Consider the following 27,356-nt stretch of genomic DNA (forward strand, 5'->3'; position numbering starts at 1 on the left):
AAATAGGGCTGGACAAAAATGATGGGACCCATAACTTAATATTTTGTTGCACAACCTTTTGAGGCAATCACTGTAATGCAACGGTTTCTGTGTTTGTCAATATGCCTTCTGCACCTGTCCACAGGTATTTTTGCCCCCTCCTCATGAGCAAACTGCTCCAGTTGTCTCAGGTTTGACGGGTGTCTTCTCCAAATGGCACGTTTCAGCTCCTTCCACTGATGTTCAATGGGATTCAGATCTGGGCTCATAGAAGGCCACTTCAGAATAGTCCAACGCTTTTCTCTGAGCCATTCTTGGGGATTTTTGGCTGTGTGTTTTGGATTGTTGTCCTGTTGGAAGACCCATGACCTGCGACTGAGACCAAGCTTTCTGACACTAGGCAGCACATTTCTATCCAGAATGCCTTGAGAATCTGGAGATTTCATTTTACCTTGCACAACTTCAAGACACCCTGTGGCAGATGCAGCAAAGCAGCCCCAAAACAGAACTGAGCCTCCTCCATGTTTCACAGTAGGGACAGTGTTCTTTTGGTTGGATGCTTCATCTTTGAGTCTACCAACATAGAGCTGATGTGCCTTACCAAAAAGCTCCTGTTTGGTCTCATAATTTTCCCAGAAGCTTTGTGGCTTGTCAACATGCATTTTTGCTAATTCCAGTCTGGCTTCTTTATGATTTCCTTTCAACAGTGGTGTCCTCCTTGGTCGTCTCCCATGAAGTCCACTCTGGCTCAAACAACCACGAATGGTGCGATCTGACACTGATGTACCTTGATCTAGGAGTTCACCTTTAATGTCTTTGGAGGTTGTTCTGGGCTTTTTGGATACAGTTCCAATATCCGTCTCCTCAGTTTGTCATCAATGTTTCTCTTCCATTGTCCAGGGAGGTTGGCTACTGTCCCGTGGGTCTTAAACTTCTGAATAATATGTGCCACTGTGGTCACAGGAACTTCAAGCTGCTTAGAGATGGTTTTATAGCCTTTACCTTTATCATGTTTGTCTATAATTTTGTTTCTAATGTCCTGGGACAATTCTCTCCTTGGCTTTCTGTTGTCCATGTTCACTGTGGTACACACCTTTTCACTAAACAGCAACGTGACTATTTGTCTCCCTTTAAATAGACAGACTGATTATGGGTTTGAAAACAGCTGTGATGTCAGTTAAAGGACATACCTGAGTTCATCATGACCCCCTGGACAATTAGTTCTCAGTCTTTTATGGAGGTACCATCATTTTGTCCAGCCCTATTTCATTAGTTTGTTCTGTTAATCAACAAATCAAAAGTAGTAAAGATTTTGATTATTTAATTTTCAATAAATTTTAATTTATTGTTACTTTTATACATTTCAAGTAATTTCAGTGAACATTGTGGACTTTCTGTCTTTAACTGAGGGGTACCAACAATTTTGTCCACCACTGTGGACTTCCCTCCTTTATCTACAATGTTCAGCTGAAAAACAAATAAAAGGTGCCCGAACTGCACATATTCTCTTTGCCCTGAGGGATTCAAACAGGGGTCTTTGTTTTACCCTCTGCTACCAGGTGAATAAAACCCTCAGAGAAAGTTTGATAGTAAAATCATTGTCACTACCTAGGAGACATCATCTTCATCTACAGGATGAAGAGCGTGGACTGAACAGAACCACCCGGATCACTCTGAATCATGCATGTGGCTCTGCTGCCAACACGATCCTGGCAGGAACATGCATAGGTGGTTGCATAATAGGATTTGGGGATTTGAGTGAGCCCACATAGCTCACGCTTAGGATGTTCTCTTGATTTTGGCTCCAGCTGTTTCACAGTGTGAACCTGAGCAAAGGTTAAACGCACAAAAGTGCTGTCCACAAGTAACACTGACAGGAGAAACTAGTACAGCAGACGGTGTTACGACACAGAAAGTCTGACTGTGGACGTCAACACTGGAATGATGTGTTCAAGAAACGTGGATTATTGTTTGTCAGCAGCCAGGGAAACATCCAAACTCCTGATATGACTAAACGACACGCACAATATGGTAATAAATGCAAAATGACTTTTTAACATGATTTAAAAGGTTAAATAAAAGTCAACATATTCATGAGAATCTGTGAAAATGTTATGGTTTGTGGTGCCCCAAGCAAGAAAAAGAGAGGAGGACGGAAGAAAATAAAATGATTTACAGAAAAGGAAAAAATGTTTATAAGTCAATGAATCTGCAATTTATTCCCCCTAAAAAGATTTCCATTTTGGTTCCATCTGACCACATGACCTCCTCTGGATCGTCCAGAACTTTTGACCGGCCTGTTTTGTGCTGGTTTTATCTTTGGAGCTCTTCAGGATTGGTGTCCTGACTGTTTAAAGCTGTGTACAGGTGTGTTTATACAGATAACCAGTTCACAAACGCAACATTAATACAGGTAACAAGCAGAGGAAAGAGCAGGTTCTGAAAGACCAAGTAACAGGTCTGTAAATGACAAATTCTTGCTAATTTGTTGGAGAGAAATCCTTACTTTCTGCACAATTATCCAAATAAAATAATGAACAACTACAGACTCATACAATAAATACTTAGTAAAAAGATTTAATTCAACAGTAAGAAATAACTAAAACTGAATTAGCAGCAGCTGAGTTTGATTAAAAAATAAAACCTGCTGTGGCAAACAAAGAAAGTAGGACCTAAATACGTGATCATTCCTCTTAAAGCGGATCACTAGTAAAACCACCCTGAACAGAAAAGTGGAAGAATTTGGCTTCCCTTTTCTCTGCTCAACTGTTTACATTTTCAACACTGAAGGATTGCACATTATCACATTAGTGACTTTGTTTCTTACAGATTTGAGTTCCTTGAGGTGGAAGTAACACGAGGTAACACTTTAGCTGCTTGACTCCGTCAGAACTGCTCCTATTCATGGATTTTTTTTTTTCTGAAGATAAAACTCAGCTCAGCTTCATGTAAAAATAATGTAAAAGTTAAAAAAAGAAACTTGTTTGAAGTGCAAAAAAATCATTTGTTTCTACAATGATGTGTTCTGAAATTACAATAAGTGATAGACGTGTTTTCATTACTGCATGCACGTTTTGTTGTCGCTTTTTACCGTAATAGGCGCTAAATATGATGTGATATCTGTAAACTCTGGAGCTGAGCAGAATTTCAAACAAGCGAACCTCACAGGCCAGCAGCTCACTAAATAATGTAAACCCTCATTTTACAGGAGACCTGGAGGGAGAGCGGCGACTGACTGATTGACCCCAAGAGATAGTCATTTCCTGGACGACAAGTCAGCAACTCAGACAGTTTCACATGAAACCTCTGAGCGTGGAGGTTAGTGTTGATTATCATCACTTTAGAGGTATCAGTTAGTTAAAATACATCTAAACCTTAACAACACCAAGATTTAAACAAACGACATTTTATACATTTTTGTAAATGCAGATTCTCTCAAACTTGACTGTCTGCTTTTTTGTTTGTGAAACTTCTGTAAACCAATAATTAGCCCTTCATCACTTTAGGTTTTTCCAAAACCACAATATTGTAGTTATCTTGGCCCAAATCTTTCTGTTTGCCTCCAGAGACTGCAGTGTAGATCATACTGAAGCATCAAGCCAGTTTAGTTTAGTCTGTTTAGTTACAGTTTTAGTATTTTCCTATTGAACTCTATGCATTTCTGATCTTTTTTGATTGCATGTTTACCTTACAAGACGTACGAAGCCCACTGAGACGACTGTTGTTGTGAATTTGGGCTACATAAATACAGTTGAATGGCGTTGAATTGAAATGAATTGAATCTTCAGAGGAGCATGAGATCGGTGTAAAGCGCTCCAGCTCTTTAGCCTTAGTCAGGAGCAGGTGCTGCGTGCTTCTGGCTTATCTAGGCCCGTAGAGGGTCGTAGAGAGGAATCGTCTGAAGAGGGGTGCAGGTGTATCTTGCAGTTCCCTTAAAGCAGGGGTTCTCAAAGTTTTTGTAGCTGAGGGCAAAATTAGGAACTCGACATTAGAGTGGGGGCCAGTTTAAGTGGAAAAAATTGATAACAGAAAAAATTGTTTTTAATAACTTTAATGACCAAGTGTCATTTGTACAATTAACCAGGCCCTCCAGATGTTTTCCCAGTTGCGGTCGGAGGTTGCGGTCTAGAACGTCTACTCGTCTAGTAATTGTATCATTTGACAGACTTAATCCTTCAAACTTTTTCTTTTGCTCTGGACAAACAGTGTCAGCAACTTTCAGCATTTATTCTTTTTACAAACTCCTCGTCACTGAAGGGCTTGCTATGCCGGGCCATTTCCAAACCAAAGCCACAACGAAGCTAGCTTCTGTCACAGCTTCACTGGATTTAGCCATTCTTGTAAACATCTGCTGTGCAGCATAGCCTCGTTGTAGTTTTTGGACCATATTGCCAGTAAATTTGTCATTTTTTTACAATTTGTAACAGTGACTATTTATATTGATTTCTTTGAGCATTGCATTTACCTGCTTGCAAATAAGGCAAAGGACTTTCTCCAGCCCAGGAGATACGACTAAGCATCTGTCCACTTAGCTTGAAAGTGCCTTTTCTCCTCGCCAACACGTTTTTTATTCAAAAGGAACCTGCTCTGACTCTCTCTCCGAATCCCGCTGTGATTCCTTTTCCACTGCCTTCGTCACGGCCCTTCCTTTAGCAGAGGCAGTGACATAGAAAATGTTGTCTGCCCTCTTGTGGTAAAAGTAATATACTGTACCGTTGACACCCGAGTGCAATTACCTTTTTTTACTGCAGATGTCGCCAGAAATCACGAAACAATATTTTTCCAAGCAATCTAAAGCTGGTTTAATAACCATTATTTAGGATTTATTAAGGGCCACAAAAAATCCCCCCCCCCGGGCCGCACTTTGAGAACCCCTGCCTTAAAGCTTGTACGCCACCTCCCCCCAAGGGATGTCATGAAAGAGGAACGTACCATTGCTGTGCATGTGGTAAGTGTATCGTGTAGCATTCATTAGGATAACAGCACGCCACTCAAGTCGTTAGTACGGTTTGAGTACTCGTTACTTACTGCGCACGAATACAAAAGTACCCATAGGTTCCCCACACATACTACACTCTAATTTCCTCATTTCTAACAGTCACGCATCACATGAACAGCACTAACGGGCTCCTTGTACAGTCCTGAAGGGTAAAAAAACAAAAATCCATACGACACGCCTGCGTCTCACCTTATTCATCCTGACGTGTTGTAGAAGCGTTCACTACAACCTGTCGCCTGCAGGATGCCCATAGAAAAAATATGCATGAACATGTTCTCTCTACTGTTCACTGAGCGGTCTACCACCTCAATATTTCATGCAGGTCCCTGCTTGTCCCGTACAGGTTCGACTATCTTTACCTGGAGACGGTCTGTGTCCACCCCTAAGGACAGTTAGGAGGACTACTATTATGGTGCCTCTGTCAGTTCTCCTCCCCCTCCCTGCTCTGCTCCTGACTCCTCCAGCTGTGACTACTCCACTCATCAAGACTCTGCTCTACTTAAGGAGACCCAGCTCCAGCATTCATCGCCAGTTCGTTACCCCTGATGGTGCTTAGTCTATCCCTATACTCACGTCTGGCCCCCTTGTCTTGCTCCCTTGTTAACTTTGTTTGTTTTTGCCTCAGGACTTCATGCCACGAGAGTCACCTGAGTCAGACGCTTCCACGAGCAGCAGCTACTTTCCTGAATCTCCTGAGGAAACCTACCTCCTCAAGATCCGCAGCCACGCCACTCGCCAAGATCTCCAGCCACGCCACAAACTCCAAAGTACATCAGAACCTCCAGCCTCGCCACGGTCGTAACTTCGCCAGAACCTCCAGCCACGCCAAAACTCTTAATCTCATCGGATCGAAATAAATCCTTATTACTCATCTTACCACTTACCTGTGTCCTCCTCCCGGGTTTCAGCATCTGGGTCTGTCTCGTTTTCGGATCATGACAACTACATCTTAAAAGTGATGACTTTTCCTGTAAAATTAGCCAAATCTGGATTAATAATCCCATTCAGATCACTCATAACTGGACACAGTTGCTTTGGACTCCTTAAAATACTCTCAATGGTGGGGCAGTTATGGGGGTGTGACAGTAACAAAGACCTCAGCTAGAAGGTGACTGTGTCTAAATATAAAAACAAAGTGTTGGATTTTCTTAGACTCCTAACATGGAATCACAGATGTGTAATGCACGGCTAAACTTTTCAGGGGTTTTTTAATTCCCCTTTGTCATTTTGAATGAATTTAAGGTTAGATTTGTTGGCTCTCACTATTTTTAGCACAACTGTGTCAGACCTGCTGCTACAATGTGATTTGGATTAACCCAAATGCAGGAAAAAAAATGATTTGATAAAAACATTAAGGGCGATGCCTTATTATATCCCACAAAGACTTGTGGGATTAACAAACGGTACTTGGTACAAAAGGTACTTTGCTCCCAGGGAGTATAGGGCAAGAACGCGGGGGGGGGGGTAAAAAATGAAAAGGAAAGAAAGAATTTTTATATTGGATGAGATTCAGGAAGAAACAATAACTGACTGATCTACTTACAAGGATGTATTTGTTATGATGAAAACTAAAGAGAGAAAAAACATGAGAAAAAAATGTAAAAAAATTTACGACTTAGTTTTAGGGCCCGTTTACAAACTTTTTTTTTAAATTACGACTTTTAAATTTACGGGAAAAAAAGTAATAACTGTTGAATAACGAGAATAAAGTTGTAAATTTGCGAGTTTTTTTCCCAAAAGTCATAAATTAATGAGGAAAAAACCCCAAAGTTGTCAGTGTTTATCGGAGCCTAGCAAGAAGATGGCAGATGTGGAATATTCTTTATGAAGCTTTGATTCTGGATAGGTTTCAAAAACAAAGAATGTTTTGGCGACTCAAAATCAGATTCTTGTCTGTGTAGCCGTCTTTCCAAGATTCGGTGACGGTAAAGCGGAGTTTCATAAGTAAAATAAGGAGCTCAGAGACACATTTGGCTGAAGAGGACAGCAACTTTAATTTTCCTTTTCATTCACATACGGTCGGTCCGCTCTGCAGTTGTGCGGCATTCACTTGTCACAGTAGTGTCACTCCCACTTTAATGTCGTAAATTTACAAGACAAAACTAGTAAATTGGTGAAAAACACTCGTAAATTCACGACTTTAAATCTTGTAAATTTACTTTTTCATTTTTTTCTTTGGCCCTATAACTCTGTTGTAATTTTTAGAAAACAATTATCAAAAAACTTCAACCTGAATAATTTATCGTTGCTGCAAAACTACAAAACTAAACATTTTGTAAAGTCTACCAACAAACATAATTTCTAGCCTTCATAGTTAATCATCTTAAAGAATAATTTGTTTACTTCAAACAAACAATTAGGTGAAGCTTTTCATTTTAATTAGACAAAAAACTCTGATCATGTTTCTTAGTGGCTGTCATTCACACTCTCACCACAGATGTGGGTCAGAGCTTTTCTGAAAAACCTCCAAAACTGAGCCAAACCAGAACGAGGTCAGACAGGAATGACTCTTAAATAGCTGTTCTGTCAGGTCAGTCACAAAAGACGGGAAATGGAAAAATTCGTCCCACATGTTAAATTTCTGGATTCCAATCAGGCAGCTTTCACAGCATCTTCCTGACCACTCAAGGTTCAGCTGAACTCACAATCAGGCCATTTATTCAGGGACGGGGGCCGTTGAAGTGGAAATGCAGAAAGATGATGCAGAAATCCTACACTTGTACGTTTTTTTTATTATCAAGTGAACCAAAAACCTGATGATGAAGAACAACTTTGGAAAGTTAAACAATAAAACATCTGTATTTTTCTAGAGTTTTCTCAAAGGAGGCAGAAAAAAAGGAAAGCTGGAACAGAAGACTGGTCTGTAGTTGTCTATGGCGTTAAAGTCAACGTTGTATCTCAGTTTTAAAAAACTTCTCAATGAGCTAAACCTGTAAGTATTCTGTGGTCTGGTTTGGTTTTGTTGTTCTTGTTAATGTTTTTGGTTTCCTTTTTGTCAGTCACACCAGTTTCAGGTTCATGATCCACAGCTGTCTCCGTTCAGTTAATTGCCCTCAGCCTATTTAAGTGTCTTGGTTTCTGTTCATCCTTGTCAGGTCATCTGCTCTTTTCTACTTTGCCACCTTTTTGTTGCTCCCCATGGTTTTGTCATGTTTCCGTTTGTTAAGCGTTTGTTTTCCGTCACCAAGCCTGGTCTCCTGCATGTTGGGTCCTATCTGACTATCTAGATCAAGGTGTTTATTACGTTGAAGGATGTGACGGTAGATTGCAAGCCATCAAAGATAAATAATAAAAAATATATATATTTAAAAAGGAGTCTGTCTGTGAATCATCTCCCATAACTACATCAACTACACTGAGCGCACTTTTTTTCTTCTTGGAGCCATATTCCAAAGTTCTTTAATACATTTTTTACAGATGATCAGAAAGGTTTCAAAAGGGTTTTTGATGAGTAAGGATCGGTGACAGACGTTCTTCGGCCGCGGTGGGTGGGGGTTGGTACTCCGGTATTGGCGTGTTCCCTGGTTTCTCTGGTCCGTAATAGACACATGAATCAGTAATGAATTGCACATTTGAAGTACAGACCAAAAGTTTGGACCCACCTTCTCATTCAGAGAGTTTTATATATTTTCATGACTATGAAAATTGTAGATTCACACTGAAGGCATCAAAACTATGAATTAACACATGTGGAATTAGATACATAACGAAAAAGTGTAAACAACTGAAAATATGTAATATTTTAGGTTCTTCATAGTAGCCACCTTTTGCTTTGATTACTGCTTTACACTCTTGGCATTCTCTTGATGAGCTTGTAGAGGTAGTCCCCTGAAATGGTCTTCCAACAGTCTTGAAGGAGTTCCCAGAATGCTTAGCACTTGTTGGCCCTTTTGCCTTCACTCTGCGGTCCAGATAACCCAAACCATCTGGATTGGCTTTAGGTCCGGTGACTGTGGAGGCCAGGTCAACTGGCGCAGCCCCCCATCACTATCCTTCTTGGTTAAATAGCCCTTCCACAGCCTGGAGGTGTGTTTGGGGTCATTGTCCTGTTGAAAAATAAATGATGGTCCAACTAAACGCAAACTGGATGGAATAGCATGCCGCTGTAAGATGCTGTGGTAGCTATGGTGGTTCAGTATTCCTTCAATTTTGACTAAATCCCAGTGTCACCAGCAAAGCACCCCCACACCATCACACCTCCTCCTCCATGCTTCACGGTGGGAACCAGGTATGTAGAGTCCATCCGTTCACCTTTTCTGCGTCGCACAAAGACACGGTGGTTGGAACCAAAAATCTCCCATTTGGACTCATCAGACCAAAGCACAGATTTCCACTGGTCTGATGTCCATTCCTTAAGTTCTTTAGCCCAAACAAGTTTCTTCTGCTTGTTGCCTTTCTTTAGCAGTGGTTTCCTAGCAGATATTCTTGGATGAAGGCCTGATTCACACAGTCTCCTTTGAACAGTTGTTGTAGAGATGTGTCTGCTGATAGAACTCTGTGTGCCATTGACCTGCTCTCTAATCTGAGCTGCTGTTAACCTGCCATTTTTGAGGCTGCTGACTCGGATGAACTTATCCTCTGCAGCAGAGGTGACTCTTGGTCTATCTTTCCTGGGGCGGGCCGCATGTGAGCCAGTGTCTTTGTAGCGCTTGATGGTTTTTGTGACTGCACTTGGGGACACTTTCAAAGTTTTCCCAATTTTTCGGACTAACTGACCTTCATTTCTTAAAGTAGTGATGGACAGTCGTTTTTCTGTACTTAGCTGCTTTTTTCTTGGTATAATCCAAATTCTAACAGTCTATTCAGTTGGACTATCAGCTGTGTCTCCACCTGACTTCTGCACAACACAACTGATGGTCCCAACCCCATTTAGAAGGCAAGAAATATTCATTTTTATGGTTGTGTCCATGTATGTGGTATGGGTATGTGTCATGTATTCACATATGACCAATTTTCATCCGTGCAAAATGCGCAAAATGTGAAACGGCCTTTAAATTTAAACCCATTCCGTGGAATGATAGGGCTAAAGGGAACTGCAGAAACAGCTCTGACAAAACTTTCTATAAAGCATGAAGAGAAACTCAATGGCAAACAACACGGACAGTAAAATATATACTGCATTAGGGCTACACGAGATGAGGAAAACTCGCAACTTACGTTATTAATGACTAACGTTGCGTTGACGAAATAACTAGCGATACCTGAACAAATAGCAAAACAACTAAGTACATGTTTTCCTTTAACTACAACAGATTTTTTTAAGTAAGTCAGCATACTTTCTACCCCAAATGACCCTTGTCTGCATAGGAGACGAGCATTTAGCATAAAAGGGCTCCAATCCGATTGGTCAATGATGTAAAGGAGTCCATCCGATTGATCAAATGCATAAAGGGATTTATTTGATTTGTGAAATACTTCAATCTGCCATAAGATTTTTTTAGCACATTCAAAGTAACCATTTATTTGGCCGTTTTTAGGCACATTGCACAGCTTGATATCGAGATAAGGATAAATCAACAAAAGAATAAAAAATAAAAGAACTGGAACACAACTAAAACTTAAAAAAATGTAGATTTGTTATACATCTTAACCTGATTGTAATAATTATAAACATACAGCAACTTGTTGCTTTATGATGCTTTATGAATTTACCCCCCCTTCTATAATCACCCTCCTACCCTCCCTCCTCTCTCTAACATCCCTCTCTCTTCTTCCCTCCTTTTCTTTTCCGTCCGCTCAAACAATAAACTGTTACAAATATGATAATTATGAATAAAGTTTAGTATAAATTACAAAAGGGGTTTATTTAAATACACCTCTGCTGTGTCAGAAGAGTCATAACCCGTGTTGTAACAGTAAAATATGTCCAACACAAGAGGCCTTCAGCTCGCATCTGTTTGCTCAGCTATTGGACAGGATAAGTAGAAATATATATATATATATATATATATAAAAGATAAATAAAATAAAAATAAAACTTTAAAAAATAAAAGACATTATTACATTATTAGCCAAAAGTAACCAAACCACAATAGTAACTTTCCCCAATTTGCCAAAAAAATATGAAAAACTAGAACAAAAAGACAAGAAAAGTTGTCAATTTTGCCTTTTCCAACCTTCTAAAGGATCACATTAAAGACCAGTGGGGACTAATAACACAAACCTTATACCCCGTCGAGTGAGTCTCAATGGTTTTCAACCAGTTCTTAAAATGACAAATTACCCTGTTTCACATAAATCAGCAGCACTTCATTCATTTTTTATTATCGCTCTTCCGCTAACAACCCACAGCGATCTCAGTAAGTTCCACCGATCGCAACGGCTGCAGCCCTGCTCCCGGAGACGTCTGCAGGAGCGACCTGTAGACCTCCACTTGCTGCTGCCATGGCAACCAGCTAAAAAAAAAACAGCAGCCTGACCTGATGTTAATATGATTTGACAGGCAGGAATGTGCATGTGTTTTGGTGTGGGGGTGTTTCATTGAGAGTATACAGTTTATTTGTGCGTGCAAATTCTCAGCTACCTTCTGTTGGTGAAGAAAAGCTCATTAGCTCCTCAATGTGCTGTTGCTATGCTTCTTAACAGAGACTCCAGCCAAAGTGAGAGTGGCGGCAAAAGTTTGCGTGTGCATGTGCGGCAGCCGAGTATCAAATGAAGCTCCCAACCGCTGTTTATTTGGCTCTTTAAAATAATCTGGAGGTGAATTCATCAGAGGAAGAAAGCTCCGATCCATCGCAGAGGTTGTGGATCAATAGCTGCACGCTCCTTATAAGAAACTGGGACACGACGCAAACAAGTGCAACAATAAACTGCAAAAGCTGGAAAATTGGTTCATTTTCCCCAATATAGCCCAAATATTCCAATCCCTTTCTATCTTCCACAGGTCTATTTGCGGAGCTGCTAGTAAAACCCACTGCTTTCATTTTCTGCTGGATGAGGAAATTGCCCCACCCTTTCCAAACCTCCCCCCCTTTGCGGTTATGCATCAATTAGTTCTGTAACTTCTATCCTGTTCTGTGCGGGACTCATAATCATAGTACTCACAATCAATGTTCATTTCAAACGCTGTACTGTCTAAAAATGCTCACAACAAGCAATGCAACGTTTCTCCAAAACACTCATGAAGCTGCTGTCTTTGGCCTAACTTTGCCTTTTCTCACTGTCAGCTCCAGGACCCTACCATTATTTACAGTTCATGATTAAATCTAAAACAATATTTACAACATGTAATGAAGAGTATTTGTGAATCCACTGTGATCTGATGAGGAAAACTTAGGTGATATATGTAAATTAAATTTCCTTACAGTTTTTTTAAAATGACATACCGTTCAAATGCAATGCATTGTGGTCTATATTTGTCAGACTAGTGAGCAGAGACTTCTGGGAAATGTCCAGGGCACTGGATTTTGGAATTATAGATTTGGAGACCCCAACAAAATGACAAATAGGTAGTGAAGGAATGTAGCTTTTAGCGTGATTTACTCATAGAATAATAGAACAAATTTCCTTTTAATATGACTGAGATTTTTGAAGGGGTTTTTATTTAAAAGATTACTAAAATATTTATTCTTATGGTTGTGTCCAAATTCCTTCCCTACTCACTATATAGTGCGTTTGCCATTTTGTAGTGCTGTCCAAATTCCAAAATCCAGTGCCCTAGAAATTTCCCAGAAGTCTCTGTGAAAAACCAGTGTGCATCGATGCTAGGGGTGTCACAATGTCGAGTATAAATCAAAATCGATCAAAATTAAGTCACAGTCTCAAACTTCGAATTAAAAAAAGGAATCATCGATGCTGCGCGCCCCCATGTTGCGTCTGGTTACTTGCCAAGCGGAAAAAAACGTGTTGGAGTGCTGCGAGGCAACCTCCTCTAACAGCCAATCAAAAGATAGCATGCCAACTGCAGATGCAGGAGACCCATCGACAGAACTCGAATCCCCTCCTCTTTCCCTGAAGTCGCCAGTGTGTAAGTATTTTGGATTTCCAGTGAGTTATGTTGACAAAGTTCGCGTTGTCAACAAAAAAAACAACAGTTTGCAAGCTGTGATATGTGCGTGTACCTTATTCTCTCACTGGCAACATGATTAACATGGCAGGGCATCTCCGCAGGCACCACAAAAACATAGATTTATCTGTTAGACCAACAACTACACAAACTACTCTTCCATTTTCATTTGGAATTAAACTTCCAAGCAACTCAGCTCGTGCAAATGCAATTGCGCGTGCGGTAGGAGTTTTCATAGTCGCGGACATGCGACCTTATTCGGTGGTGGAAAACTCCGGTTTTAGGCATTTAATTAGCGTGCTAGAGCCACGCTACGAAATCCCAAGTAACCCATCTCACAGCTATGCGGTGATTCCCTCCATGTCCAATAATGTAAAAAAGAAAGTTATTGAAGGTCTGAGCAGCGCATATTTAGTTGCCTTGACTACAGATTGCTGGACATCCAGAGCAACACAGAGCTTCATGACTGTCACAGCACATTAACATTAATGATGACTGGGAAATTCAAAATCCAGTCCTTCAAACTCGCCCCATACATGAAGCACGCACAAGTGAACATTTAGCAGAAGTGCTGAGGGAAGTGGTAGTGGAATGGAAGTTGGACAGACAAAACTCAACCAACCCTGTGACAACTGATAATGCTAAGAACATCGTCAATGCCTCAAATGCAGCAGCATTGTCTCCACACATTGGATGTTTAGCCCACACTGTGAATCTGGCCTCCCAGAAGGGGTTGGGATTAAACCAGATTTCCCGTCTTTTTTTCCTCAGACGTACCACTGCAGCGGCCATCTTAAAGTCAAAACAAGACGTGCATCAGTTTCCTCCTCACAAGCTGGTTCAAGATGTCATTACATGGTGGAACTCCAGCTATGACATGATCACACGCTATTTAGAGCAACAAGCTGCTGTCTATTCTGCACTTGCAGAAAAAGACATAACAAAAAATGCCAAAGACCTTATCACCCTCTCTGATCAAGATGCGACTGTTCTGGAAGATGTATGTCAGGTACTGAAGCCCCCTGAAAACAGTCACAACCTTGATGAGCTCGAACAGCAGCCTACCGTGTTTGTGATCATGCCCCTACGACACACCATCCTGACATCTATGAAACACAGTTACACAGATTCAACAATTGTAAAGGATGTTAAATCTGCTATAGAGGCAAACTTTGAAGAGAGGTATTCAGACCCAAGACTTCAACAGTTCCTGAATGAGAGCACTGCCTTGGATCCAAATCTCGGAATGAGATCTTTGATTGTCTGGAGGAGAAAATTTTGCAAGAGCCCCCCACATAGGTATGTGATGCATTTAGCGATGAAATAACCATCTTATTCTGTAAAGTAGTTGTTTTTTTCCTTCATATTCATAATATTTCAGGAATAGGAATAATCACAATATGCTTTCTGCTTCCGGTTGTCACACTTAAATATAATTTCTGCCTGTGCATTACCTTAAACAACTGTGTTTTCTGTGACTATTTCAGTCTTATGCCTCGGGAGAAGGGTCCAGCCAAAACCCTGCAGAGAATCTGAGAAAGAAAGAAACTGTAGCGACCAGCAGAGACAGCCCCCCCCAGCAAAGAGAACAGCACTCAGTGAACTGTTTGGTGATTCTTTTCAGTACAGCCTCCACTGCATCATCATCAGCAACCAAACCATGGCCTGATGTTGTGAAAGACGACATTCAGCTATACAAAATGGCTAAAGTCATTTCTGTGGATTCAAATCCACTGAAATGGTGGAAAGATAATGAGCACCAGAAACCACATTTGTCCAAGCTTGCCAAACATTATCTTGCTGTACAAGCAACAAGTGTGGCAAGTGAGACAGTGTTGTCAACAGCAGGGGACATTGTGACAGCTCAAAGAGCAGCCCTTTCTCCAGAGAATGTGGACATTCTCATTTTCTTAAAGAAGAATATGAAAATATTTTAAAAATAATCACAGTTGTCGTCTGCCCATAGAAATGTAAATAGTTAATATTTTAGTAATATGTTAGAAGTTCTGTTTCCATATTCCTCCTTAAGAAGAACTTAAAACTGTACAATTGTTACAGTTGTCTTGTGTTCTAATATAAAAAATGTTAATGTTTTTGACAACTCAAAGAGCAGCTCTAAACAATATATCCATCTTTAGGAAGAACATGAAAGAATGAAAAAATGCAGTCATCATTCTCAGGGGATAGAAAGCAGTTATCAGTGTGGTATCTGTTCATCTGTTCAGAAATAGTTTAAGACACTTACTTGTTCAGAGACTATGGACATGTCTGTTTTATTGTTTTTTGTTTGTTTTGTTGTGAACTTGAATGTCATCTTTTGTGAAGAAGACTGCACTTACAAAAGAGAAACTGGATGGCAGTTTATTTTAAGTTTTCAACTGACTAAAGATATAAGTTATTGTTACAATATGTTGTTAATAAAAGTTGTAAGTTTGACAATGTAGTGTGATACATTGTCAAACAAAGGTCAGATATTATATTGCATAAAAGTTTAGTTTGAAAAGTGATAATCTGTGCTTTAAAAAGAATAAATGTAAAAATCCAGATTTGAATCAAACCGTGACCTTAGAATGGAAAATGCAATCGGAGAATCATGACAACCTTAATCGATGCTACCTATATCGGCAAATAGGGTTGTGCCGATACCATCGTCCATCGTGATGGCTGATTGACATCACAATGAAGAGACACCATGGTGATGCCACGCCCCCGCCACGCTGCAAGTCGACACCATAAGCTGCAATTCCATGTGCAATATATCTTTATCGGATCAATGGTCGGATTAGAATTCAACCGTGTACATGGGCCCAGAAAAACCTTTTCCGATTATAACAAACGTTCACATGGGTCACACTTTCAGTCAGAATAAATCATTCGCACATGCGCAGTAGTGTTTGAAATACCGGAAGAGGGAATTAGTTCAGCCGAGCGGCTACATACATAGATATCTGGCAGCTCCTTAATATCCTAGATGATCTTCTAAACGTGCTTTTATTAATGTTACGGTTAATATGAAGAGCCTGTTTGCTCATCAATTAATTTTAATCTGTGTGGTCAGTGCTTTTTCTGTTGAAGAATGGAGCCGGAAGAAACCAGGGCTAAGAGAGGCCAACAAACACGGGCTAACAACATTTAGCCTTTGATGAACATAAAATCCATGCGGGAAATGCTGCAATCTGCATCTGCACGTAAATATGTGGGAATAACATCAGCCTTTATTTTGTCAGGACACGGCTGGAAACACAAATCCACGTGATTGTTTGAACGGTTCATAAGGACTGAGCGACATTTCTGCTTTGAAAAGTCCGCACACTGCCCCAAACAAAGCCGCTGTGTGAGCTAAGTCCGAGCTCTGCCCGGACACACGCTTTCACCGGGAGACCCGGTTATGAGTACGGTAGCTCGTTCACCTAGAGCTGCGGGACGGATCGCATTCCAAAGTCTCCCACACATACCGCACATGTAACAAAGCATCCTCCCTTCCCCTCAAACACAAAGTCCGTCTGCTCTGCTCAGAGACACGGTCGCTCGGTCCACCTGACTGCTCAAGTGCAGGAGCAGAGTACTTCTTTTCTATTTTGTTTGTTATTTTTTTGTTAAAGTCACTTCCCTCAGTTTATACTGGATCTTCGGGGATGAGTCATTAGTTGGTAAATAAAATAAATGAAGTAATAAAGTAAAATAACGAATAATAATTATATAATAACGAAACATTAAATACCCCCTCCCCCCCGACGATATCATCGTCCATCCCGATGGTTTACTGCAAACATCGTCAACTGCCAATATAAGGGACATCGCCCTATTGGCGAATACAGACCACAATGCATTGCGTCAGAACAATACTTACTAAAAAAATGTATTTATGTATTTTTTAAATAAACCATGAATATTCTTTTGTTTCATTGCATTTGGGTCTTTAATTTCTAAATCTGGGCTTAACAAATTAATACATTACTTCCTTAATGCATACAAGTGTGATTCGTAATTTTTAACACATTTTTGTGTCATTGTTGTTTTAATCTTGAAATTTAATGGAAAAGTCGCTCACTCCAGATCAGTGTTAATTTTGTCAATTAAATTGTCTGCCACAGTCTTTGTCTTTGTAAACACCTGTTACTCAGTCATTCCATTGGTCAGAATAGCCATTCTGGCTCTATAATACCTTTTTTTAATGTCTTCTTGATAAATCTAATTTTTTTCAAGTTATTAAAGTTCTAAACTGCCCAATCAGATGCCTGAATGAAAGTGGGTGAAGACTGCTAACCTCCCTGTCCAACGTTTCAAATATTTGACAGTATTTGTGTAGTCTGCTTTCAAGTGGAAGGGGTGTGGCCCTTCAACAAGTTCAACCCTGATTGGTGAGAGTGGTCGCTATAGAAACTCAGACCAATCACTGCATTTGGGGCGTAGTCTGGCTCCATCCGTCATGGAGGTTTCTGCTTTGTGGTTGGAACCGGAAGAGAACCATTTTTTACGGATGATGTCAGATGGCGTCAGTTCTCAGGTACAGTTGATCAATAAAACATAAATTTATTATCAATATATCCATGTTAGTGAATTTTACTTACACATATGACTATAAGGTGTCAAAGAAAAAAAGGTAAAAAGCACCTCAGTCACATGAGAAACCATGTATGCTAGGCTAGCCCAGTACCTCTGCTAAGACTAGCATGTTTCTAGGTGCTGTATTAGCATTTAGATGGGTATTTTAAACAAGTATCCACGACAGAAATTATGTGGAGGACGTTTTGACTTCATAACTTAACATTTCTAGGCTCATTTTACATTTTGAGTGCAGTTTTTACTTACAATTGGTGAGAGGAGAACCCCTGCTCACCTCACCTCTGCCGTCTTCCGAGAGGAATGGCGCGAACAAACAGGAAGTTGCACCGCAACTATCAAAATAAAAGCTTTCAGATAGATAGATAGATAGATAGATAGATAGATAGATAGATAGATAGATAGATAGATAGATAGATAGATAGATAGATAGATAGATAGATAGATAGATAGATAGATAGATAGATAGATAGATAGATAGATGCATGGAAAATCCAATTACTTATACATTATTCATAAAGAAAATCATCAATAAACAAGGACAGAGGTCTGTTTAAATAGCAGGCTGATTTGGGATAGGAAATAAAATTAAACAGAGCAAATGTCAATAAATGAAGCTTTTAATAATGCTTTAAAAAAGAAAATTAATTAATTACAGAAAATTATTAAATTAATTACAGTTTTTTATATCTATATACATGGATAAATCACACTTAGGATAATTATAAGTCGTGAACTGATTGGAAAATAAAATATATTATAGCCCAATATCACAATAGTTGTCTCAACAGGTTTTATTAGTAATACAAATCATGAAATCAGTTATAAAACACAATAGCTGATTGATAATTTACATCCTCAAACATATTTGCACTTGTACATACCGTACATGTAGTAATAATTAGTACAGTTCAGTACAAGTACTTATAATCTCTTATGTTAAACATGATTTTATTGTCCTCCACATTACTTCCTGTATGTCAGTTTTGTCTTGTGTACTTAATGTTTTCAAATTGTTTCAGTGCTTTCATATACATGGCGTTTCTATATTTAAGTTGACCTATTATGCGTCGCCGTGCTCCATGTTCATTCTAAACACCTGAGTGTAGTTTAATCCCACCTGCCGCCTGTTGGGTCCAGCCTCTTTTCTTCTGTTTAGTGCTGCCCTCTTTGGGTGGTGTTGTCCATATTGACGTTTATTTCATCGGTTTGTTCTCAGGTGCCTTTTTCCTGTTTTGACAAGTGGTTTCTTTTGATTCATCATGTCAGTGTTTTCCCTTCAAATGCATCAGGGTTGAACCAAAGGCGAGAGGGCAGCATCTGTGAATCGCTTAGGAAAATCAGAAAGCATTTGAGCTTCCTCTGGTTTCATCAGTGAGTCAATTAAAAACGGCAAACTGTGAGCAAATCCCCAGAGAAACATGTGTACAAAAATAAAGTGCTGATTGAACAGGAACAGGCCCAACAGCCACAAACACTGAGAGCCATCGCTGCTGGCTGAGCGTGGATGTCATCACTCCATCATTGATCCCCGTTGTTTGTTCTCTCAGCAGGATGGACTAATAATTCCCACAAAAATCCATCATTTAATCACTGGTTATTGTTCACTGTTAAGGTTATTTAGCAATCATATTTTCACATTACATTTCAGTAACCATAGCAACTACCCTTAACCTCCTCCTCCCATTTCCATGCTGCCAAAGAGGTAATATTTTTTTGTTTGATCTGATTTTGAAAAACACCCGCAGAAATCTGGTAAAGCTTATGAATCAAGCTTCCAGGCATCTTTTTTTGGGTGTGTTTAAAACCTCATCACTTCTGTGCAGACCAGGTCTTTGGAAGGAGACTTTAAGAAAGCAGGTTTCAGCTGAGAAGATAAAATGAGATGTAAATGTTCTGTAGGTTGCAGGGCGGTGATAAAGGGCTCCTGTGCTGCATACGTGTGGTGTCTCCGCTTTGGCCCTCACCTCTCCTCTTCCCTGTTCACGGCTGCAATTTGGAAAATTAAAAGGTGATCAAGGAGATTAGAGTAAAAGCCGATGGCCACATCCCATTTGGCACATTAACCCAGAACAAGCCCTCACACTGAATATTGATGCACAGCAGCGGCTGCTCTGGCTGCTCAACGGTTGATTTTCCTTTTTTGATTCATCCTGCTCTTGTTAAAACAAATTAACATATCAGTTTATGGGAAGGGATCAAAACTTTTGTTCTTGTTTTAAATTAATTTGTGTGACACTTAAAACATGTTTGGACCTCCATTTAGGTTCAAACAGTTCTTCTGATTTTTTGGGGGGGGGTTGAGGCCCACTTCTTGAAATTGAAATCAACATTTTTTCAGATCAGTTTTCAGATCAGGCAAAAGCAAATCCTTGTCCCATTTTTGGAAGGTTGTTTTTTTTAACTAAACCAATGAAATGTCACAGTATTTTATTTAGTTGTAGACTTTTTTGTATTTCCAGCTTGTGCACACATATGTACTTGCCTACAACCATGTAAAATATATATTTACACATTGTACTCCAAGAGTACAAACACAAACACTTCAAGTATTTTATGTAAGAAATGTTTTTTTTACATATCTGGTTTTACGAGAGAATAAACTCAACATGCAACATACATGACTTTAGTGTGTCATGATGTCTTGGGCAAATCAGAATTCTTCCCCCTAACTTTCCGGCTTCTCCCTGTCCGTCCAATTGTAGGGGCCTTTGGAAGGGTAGGGGTGTCCAGAAGAGTTGTTTAAATGAGAAAGGAAGAAATCGCCGCCTTGTGGCGTTTTAGCTCTCTGGTTGGGATTTTGGTTGAACATTTTCCATCGTCTGGAAGAACAGAATCATTTTTTCTCAGGACAAAATATTTTGCAAGTCAACTCAAAATGTAAACCCCGCCTCATATTCTGATGGGAATCTTCCGCATCAGCAGGTGACACAAAGACTGAATACCTTCAAGGGTGCAGAAAACAGGAAATCACATTATATAAACATCAATCACTTCCCCCTTGAGGATCTAATTGATCGCCTGAAATTGAAAGGCGTGACGAGCAAATCAAAGTGAGAGGCTGGCAGCTGAAAAAAAAGGTTTAGGACTCTGGTGGCAAACTTATTCAGCACTTTTCAACTCTGATGAGAGTTTCATTCTTACAATGATGGTGGGTGGCTCTGCTTCCTGACAAGACATGTTCTTGTGGCATTTTTGTGATGATGGAGGGCATGGATAAGGCAAATGAAGATTAAAATTGCATGCTTAAAATCACTTTATGCCTCAGTCACCTGTACAAGTGCTGCAAGTTTTTGGGTTGAGGCTGGGACGAACAACCCAAGGCGAAGTTTCCGTGAGGCTAATGGAAGTTGTACGCAGTGATAACGGACAGGTGACGTACCGTGTTCTTACGTCACACTCTAGATCAGGGGTAGGGAAAACGTTTTAACTCGTGGGCCACATAGGGATCTAAAAATTTGTCAGAAGGTCCGGACCAGGAGCAGATGTTTGGAGTGTTTTGGTAATCCACCTCATAAGAGAAAAAATAATTATGAGATCTGGCTCAAAACACTTACATTGTGATTGAAATTTGGTTTATATATATTTTAAAAACATAACATTTTGCAGTTTTGATTTCAGAACTGTGGCTTTTTGTTTTCAGTTTGGTACCAATTGCACCGATGGGTAAAATGCAAACGTAGAGAAAAACTGCGTTCGTGTGCCATTAGGATGATCGGGAAAATGCCTTTCTGACTAAGAAAACACATGAACACCAGAAAAACAACAAATCTTGAGACACCACACAAATGTATAAAAACTTTCTGCACCCAAACAAAGGTCAATGTATTCATAGTGCACCATCGATGGTTACACACAAGAAAAAAACCATTAACGAGGATTTTCAATGTAATTTAATCCAGTTTGGCGGGCCAGATTAAATGGTTTGACAGGCCGCATAGTTCCCCCAGATCTGCTCTAATCGTCAGTAAGGTGCGAGTACTGGATCCTTACTGACCGGATACGAATGCTGCACGCTCAAGACGTGAATGTGATACGCAAGCGCCCGTGGGACGTCCACACAGACTGGTCTGACCCTCATTTCTAACAGTCAAGCTGCAAACAAGGAGCGCAAACGTATCCCGCTGTGACAGTGGCTGCACCCACAGTGTTTATTTTTGTATGTTTAATTATGTCTTGCTAAACAACGTAAGACTGTTTTCTTTGGTTTAATGAAGAACAATGCCCAGTAGGAGGGGCTTAAGATATGAAAAGGAAGTGTCACAGGAAATGTCGAGAGAGAGTTGGAGGGTGCCATATGTTGGTGTAGCCCTCCGTGGAGCAGTTGTAGTTCTTGAATTAAAGAAAGAACACTCTCACCTTGGCTCCTCTGCCTTTGTTTCCCGGAGGGACCCACGACACACCCGCGCAGTTCCAATCGGTACGACACGCCTCCGCCACGCCTACTTCACCGTAACGTGTTGTTTAAGTGTTCACTACGACCTGTCACCCGCAGCATGTCTGCAGAAATAGTGTGCTTGAACGTTTTCTCTCTGTGGGTCCAATGAGCGGCCTACCCCCATGTGGGTCGCCTGCATGCCACGTACAAGTTTGCCCATTGTCCAACCACAAACAGCCCGTATCCAGGAGAGTTGGTTAAGAGTTTCACGGCTTTGTCCTATCCTAATGTAAAGAAAAACTTGAAGCACTGTTCTGATTCGCTCTGGATTCTGTGGCAAAGAGCTTCACCATCGCTGTCCCCTTCGCCTGCTTACTGCGAGCAGCTCTGTATTGACTGACGGTTCCTTGCCTCTCGACGATGCATGCATTTGCTCATTAACTCAAAGCAGCTTGATGTCACATGCTTGCCAAGTAAAGCGTGTGGTCTCGCCGCGGTTCTGTAAACGGCTCTAATAAACAGCTACAGGCCTGCCAGTCCAGACAAAAAGAGCAGCAGTGAGTTTTCAAAGTGTCTCCTCTCCATCTTTTTTTTCTTTATTTTTCTTTTCTAGGTTAAGAACAACTTGACACCAAACATCAAGCACTACAAACTCAGAGGGGCCTCGTATTCACCTGTGCTATATGGACGTTCACACTTTTCCTCTAAAGCCCTACTTCCAGTCTGTAGTGCTGACACCTGAAGCGGGCTGTTGTGTCCTCGCCGCTCGCCTGCTCGCTCTTATCGAGGACGTGCAGGCGCCTATTTCACACGGCAGACTGGACCTGCGCCGCCACTTCCAGCCTGCTTCCTCAGATGAGCTTTCAGGTGTTTTCACAGCTTCAGTATGGAGGAATTAGCTCTCTGTGTGGTGGCATTGGCTCCAGGATTTGCAGCTGTAGATTACAGAAGATGGAAATGAGGGGCTGCTAACCTGTTTGCACCCCGACAATCCTCAGGTAAACACGCACCTCAGCTTGGAAGAAGGGCTTCAAACTTTCTCCCTATGAAAATGCAAACGTCAGTTCTCTGCAAAGACGAGATGTTTGTTTGTTTGAGAGGAAATGGAAGGAAAAGTTACAACATCCTGGTTATCATGGACTGAGGAATGTCAAACCCCAAAAGGCAGGAGGTATCTCACCTAAACCAAAGGAAACTTTCTTCTGCAAAACCTTAAAGTCCCACTCCAACTTTATTTTGATCTATTTCCTGAGTGTTTCCAGTGGTCTTTTAATCATAATTATGCAGTTTTTTACCCCAAAAAGTCTTAAAACCTGTTTAGTTATTAGCACAGCGTCTGCAGAGCAGCAGCAGTTTATCAGAAAATCACCTCTGAGTTGTGGGCCAGATTGTTAGCACGGACGTAGGCCTCCGCCCTTCACACCGCCAACCTAACATTAGCAGTGTCACAAAAACGGCAAATATCGTTGATATTCATCCGTACAGTTTGGATCCAGATTCCAGGCCATGAAGAGGAAAACAAAGACGTGCATGGATCCTATCAGTGGAAGCACCAGTAGGGTGCAGAACAGGGAGTTTGTGGCCCACCTGTTTTTAGTTGCAGCGTCACAAATATGAGCTTTTCAAATGGTGGGTTTCTATCTGCTCCTGGTCTACCACCATTTAAACAAGCAAATACTCAGATACTCAGTTGTAATATTACATTCTTTAACAAACACGAAAAAACATTATTTTCATTGGAGTGGGCCTGTTAAGTGTCGTTGTTTAAATCTGACCATTTCTGCTGGTGCCGGGAATCAAACGTTGAGACAAAGTCAAGTTGGGATCGGATAGACTGTCTGCAAAGTTTAATCCCTGATTTTTATGGGGAAGGTGCAGGAAAAGACCCTGATGTCACAGAGAGGTGGGTTTGATTCTCACCAGAGTTTGGTTCTTGGGCTCAATAGTCTTCTTGGAGTCAAACCTTCAGTTAACTCCCAGAATGCCTCAGGGCAGCAGAGTGCTTTTTGAATGTACAATTCCAAAATCTAGCATCCTGTAAATTTCCCAGAAGTCTCTGTGAAAAACCAGTGTGCATCGATGCACACTAGATCGCCAAATATAGACCACAATGCATTGCGTCAGAACAATTTTTGCCAAAAAAAAAAGTATTTAAATGTATTTTTTGATAAACCATCAACGTTTATATCTTCAGAAGACAGTGGACTCACAGATAATCGTCACAAAACGCTCATATCAATTAGATTTTAACTTTGTGAAATCGATGACGTCATATCCACCGTTTTTAGAAAAGAAAAAAAAAGTAGTGAGCATGGCATCCGAATTGCTTTTAAAATTCAGGGCATTACATAGTGCTGCACTAGTTTTTTAGCAGTTAGGGGGTTAGGGCGGAAATTCAGACACAGCCAGTGTCTTCAAATTCAGACATTACTACCACTAGATGATGTCATCAATAGTCGCTGGTCATTGAGGTTCGCTGCCAGCGCTTGAAAGACACATAATATTGTTTTTAGAACTTTATTATTTGCAATTAAATGTAAACTTCTTTGCTTCAGAGCACACCCATGTGAACAAGTGCGTTTCTCCCAAGCGCGACATGGAACACCCTACCAGCGGAGTTGATACCCAGCCTTAAGTCAGTACAGATTCCCCTTAAAAAAACACTTTCGGACACCACTACAACTCCACCCCCCACCCCCCCATAATTGGAGCAATAAGGAGGACCAGAGGGGTTGGGGGATCACTTTGGATTGGTCCACATGTTCTTTTGATCTTTGTTTTTACATTTATGTATAGAATTTTTTACATTGTGCATTTACTCCACATAAGCGAGTAAGCCTCGTCAGTGATCAGGGTCTCCCTGGTTTCTGGTCTCACTCCCAGAGGGAACAATAGCAGACATTGAGGACAGTTACAAGTACCTTGGAATGCCACGGGCAAATGGCAACCTTGAACAGGCAACAAGGAAAGCTGCAACGGCTAAATACCTCCAGCGCGTAAGGCAAGTCCTGGGAAGCCAGCTCAATGGCAAGAACAAGACCCGGGCAATAAACATTTACCAGATAGCCTGCAGGAATAATATAAAAGCCGAATCTTATGTCCAGACAAAGATTTCCTGACCAGCAAAAAGGAATAATCTGCAGATCACAGAAATGTCTGGCATTGATGGTATCCTTTGGAGCTCTGACCAGCGCCTAGTTTCTGGTCTTAGAGCCTGAAGATCTGACAAACCCACTTGCATCAATGCTCTGGCACATCCAAAGATGGAGATGAAAAAAGAAACCCTCCCACTCCGAGCATCAGCAGGTTTTTGTGTCAGCCCCCCAGGTTCAGCCTGGAGGTACTGTTGCTTCTTGTTGTACATCTTTTTTCTATAATTATTAAGGAAACTCCGGGGGGTTGACTGTCTCGATGGTTCGTAGAACATTAAGAAAATACACTGAATGCTCGTCATTAAAATCACATCTACTCTCTGACAGCAAATCCGTACTTAGGGGGATATTCAGGGACGCCGCTGATGCTGATTTCTGTCATTTAGCTCTGGCTTCGGTACAAACCTGTTCAGGATGCCAAGCAGAGTGTTGCTAAAACTGCCAAAAAGCATGTCCTATTTATTTTTGCATGTTTTCTGTATTTTTCACACAAACTGTACTGTGCCGCCATTTATAAATGTCACCGAGTTTGACAAAAACTGCATAAATTCAGAAAACAACCATAAAATATTGACTGCTTGCAGCTCACCTCTGAGCACACAACTGACTCCTGTTCTTGTGAGCAGCTGAAATGTTCCCATCATGAATCAGACTGGCTGCTCTGAAAACTGACAGATTAAAACACATTTGTTATCAGTAGAATTTGCTGCTCGCTCACAGGTTTTAAAGATTGAGGGGACTCTGCAGCACCACTGGAGGCCTGTGGGCGGTGAATTCACAGACGGCGACACAGTGCCATCATCTGGATGAACGATGCCAAACAACATGTGAAATAAGCACATGAGAAATGCTTGGCTTCTAAAATGCACCTTCCTTGATTGTACCAGCATTTCATGGCACTGATATAGCTAAAATGATCAAAAAAAAGAAAGGGAAGAAAAGAAATTCTGCCAAACATGCTTACTCTCCATTTCAGACAGGGTTCTACAAGTTACTTCCAAGCTGTAATTCAAGACAAGTTATATGTTACTGTTGTACAAAAGTAATCCCTTATCTGACAACATAAGTGTTTCAGAACAGCACTGCGTTACAAACCTGCAGTCTAACATTTAAATGTGCCACAAAGGACTTTCGGCTTAGATGAGGGGCAACAGGTTTTACTAAACACTAATACAATTAAAAAATATACATGTGTGGTAAAGTTCGTGTGCCTCGGAATGAGTAAAACAATACTAAAGTAAAACAATAAAAAAGTGTAGTGAAACAACCAGATTCAAATTTTACACTTAGCTGTCAACGTCCAGACAGACAGATATTTACCCTGAATGTTATGTTAACAAAAACAAAAGTCTGTGAACCCAGACAGAAAGTTCAACTCAGTAGTTTAAGTCAAAATTTAAAAAATACAAATAAAAAAGTGATCAAAGTTGGTTCCCAGTCGATTCTAGAATCAAGTTCAAAATCTTCCTGTTAACCTATAAGGCCTTACATGGTATGGCCCCATCCTATATTAAAGACCTCATAGTCCCTTACCACCCAAACAGAAAACTTTGTTCGCAAAATGCAGGACTGCTTGTGGTTTCTAGAGTTAATAAAAGTACGGTTGGAGGTAGAGCGTTTAGCCACCAAGCCACTGTTTTATGGAATAAACTCCCAGCTCATGGAAGAGAGGCCGACTCAGTTTCTACATTCAAAGTTAGACTGAAAACATTCCTCTTTGGACAGGCTTGTTATCAGACTAGTTAGTATTCAGAGATTATTTGACTTAATGTTAATGTGTTTAAATTAAACTTAACAATAAGAATAAAGTTGTAAGTAGGCTGCTAAAAGTTTGAGCTGGGGTAACTATGGTGCACTGGGGTTCTGTCCTCTAGTCTCATCTACTTCTACTCTATTCTTGAACATTTACTTATCATTTAGTTCTCCATGCCTCTGTTTGGGGCAGTGCGATTCATGTACTGTCCCTCTTTTCCTCCAGGGGAACAGGAGTGCTTCCAGATTCCAGTCGGCTCGTCCGTGCTCCTCTACCTGACCGTGAACCTTGTCTCTGGCTCACCTCTACTACTGCTCCTGTACTTGGCTGTGTCTCAGCTATTTATACATGTAGTTGTAGTGTTAGATAAGTCAATTCTACTCTGAGAGTTCTGGTACATCGCCTGTCCGTCCTGGGGGAGTATCGCTCCTTCATGTGGACACCCCTGAGGTTTATTTTTTATTTTTCCAGAATCCGTTTTTCCTTATTGAGAAGGAGGGTCTAAGGTCAGGGATGCCCAGTTTGAT

At 40.7% G+C, this 27,356-nt stretch overlaps 1 long non-coding RNA gene across 1 annotated transcript; it reads left to right on the plus strand.

Annotated features, from left to right (window-relative positions):
• Nucleotides 1–1,868: 1,868 nt before the first annotated feature.
• Nucleotides 1,869–8,029, plus strand: LOC110016726. Its single transcript, XR_002292059.2, has 4 exons — nucleotides 1,869–2,010; nucleotides 3,188–3,297; nucleotides 5,322–5,526; nucleotides 5,604–8,029. It is a non-coding gene; the product is annotated as an uncharacterized LOC110016726 (long non-coding RNA).
• Nucleotides 8,030–27,356: the final 19,327 nt, after the last annotated feature.

This window comes from Oryzias latipes, chromosome 16 (assembly GCF_002234675.1).
Source record: "Oryzias latipes chromosome 16, ASM223467v1".
Classification (NCBI taxonomy): domain Eukaryota; kingdom Metazoa; phylum Chordata; class Actinopteri; order Beloniformes; family Adrianichthyidae; genus Oryzias; species Oryzias latipes.